The sequence below is a fragment of the Carlito syrichta genome, unplaced genomic scaffold (genome assembly GCF_000164805.1).
Source record: "Carlito syrichta isolate Samal-C Ts95f unplaced genomic scaffold, Tarsius_syrichta-2.0.1 Scaffold136949, whole genome shotgun sequence".
Lineage (NCBI taxonomy): Eukaryota > Metazoa > Chordata > Mammalia > Primates > Tarsiidae > Carlito > Carlito syrichta.
In genome coordinates this window covers 251,862-253,966 of record NW_007081045.1, presented here as the reverse complement: position 1 = coordinate 253,966, position 2,105 = coordinate 251,862, and positions in this window count along the sequence as shown.

Below are 2,105 nucleotides of genomic sequence, written 5' to 3'. Positions count from 1 at the left end.
CAGCTACTTGGAAGGCTGAGGTGGAAGGATTGACGGAGCCCAGCAGGTTGAGGCTGTGGTGGCTGGGAGCGGCCACTGCACTCCAGTTTGGGCAACAGAGTGAGACTCCAACTCAAAAAAGAAAAAGAAAGAAAGAAAGAAAATACAAAAACCACAAACCAAAATAAACTGAAAGATGAAAACTCAATCATTCACATACACACATACACAGAAAACAAAAAACAAAAAAAGAGAGGAAAAAAGGGGGGGAGATGTTGATCAAAACCTCATATACTCATTCATGCACAAAGGAAAAATATTTTTAAAATAGAAAAAATAACAGGCAAATATTTTTTAGAAAAATTAAAAAAAGAAAAACCTACCCTCTTGTGCAGTTTCTGTAATTGTTCCTCTCACCTGCTTCTCTGCTATCTCCTGCAGAGCTTCCACCTCTTTCAGTCTCTCCCCAGTGTCCAGACTAGGTATGGAGGAGGGACAATAGGGGTAGTTGGGGCTGCAGTCCTCCCCTCCCACTCTTGTATGGTCAGAGGAATCCCCTCCGGTGGGGAGATGTGGAATTGTCTCTTTCCCAAGTATGTACTCTCGGGAGTGCCCAGCCAGGTTTATCCTGGAATGGAGTTCTATTGAGGCTGACATATAGACTCTGCCTGGTTTCATCCCTCTCAGTTGTGCCACAGCTGTGTGGGTTTGACTTTCAGAGGATTGCTGGGGAGAAGGGGAATTGGGTCAGTCCCATACTCACCACTGATCTCTTTGGTGGTCTTCCTCATCTTTTTCTGGTCATACCCTTTTTCTGCAGCTAAATCAGCATGGTGGGTGGAGTGCCTGAGACACAGCACTCGTCCTGTCCCTCCAAAGTTTGTGCTTTCAGGATACTCCCTCTGGGTCATGTTCAACTCCTGAGTAGTTGATCTGTCAGTAGCTTAGATTGGGTCTGTTGCTACAGGGCGTGCAAATCACAGCACTTACCTTTCCCATTTTCAACATGGTGGTGGAGTGCCTCTTTCATCTTCTCCAGTGGGACTCTGCCTCTTGGCTTCCTCCACAGCCCTTGCTGCCAGCGTTCGGCCAGGCGCTGAAGTGTTGAGGCAAAGCCTGGAGCCAGTAGTCTCTCCCTGCCACTTCTTTGCAGCAAAACTTTTGTCAGTTTAAAAAAAAAAAATGGCACTGGGCTTCTGAGACCTGGGAAGTGCTAGGGACCAAGCAGAGCAGCTGCCCACCAGAATGGCCCTGGTCACTTGCTCACAAGACCCCACTTGGTCAGTGTCTCTCTGGAAGGATTTTATTGACTAAAAAATGGTTCTCATCTTCTGCATCTCAGGAATCATTAGAGTCCAAACAGAGCAGCTGCAGCAACAGCCACTGCACCAGGAAAGCCCTGACCGCTTGCTCCCAAGCTCACACTCAGTCAGCCCCTCACATGCCCACTCATTCACTGACAGTACACAAATTTTTCACACACTCATTCATACTGGAACTTGCATAGTCTGACTGGCTCAGCAGTCATCTTCCCAACACCTTGGTTCACCTTGTTTTAAAAGCAAGATAGAAAAATTTGAGAAAATAATATCTAATAGTAATGATACAATTAATTGCAAACTGTTAATCAGATTATGTTTTTTTATCAACATTCTGATATTCCTAAAGTGGACAGATGAAAGGATTATACCAGATTAAGAGGCTTATTTTAATCTTTTACAGTAACTGAATATACACCCACATACACATACACCCCCCCCACACACACACTAACTTTTCCTATAGAATTACAAGCTAAATCTACTGACAAAATATTCAGTGTATGCTTGGTGCTAGCTCTGTGTAATATAGATAGGACCAACCATAAAATGCAGTGAAATATCCTGTTAATACTTTTCAAACTGGGCAATCAGTAAAGAAAGCTGAAGAAAATTATTATATAATCTTAAATTTTACTTAAGTATATTGTAAACATCACAGAACTTGGCCTTCAAGATTTGGTTATAATATTCAGACTTAAATTTTTTTTTTAAGATTCCAGAGCAAGCCGTTTATTACAGCATGACTTCTTTAACAATGGTCAGCTTACTACTTATGTCTATAGAAAATGCATCCATAGACATCAA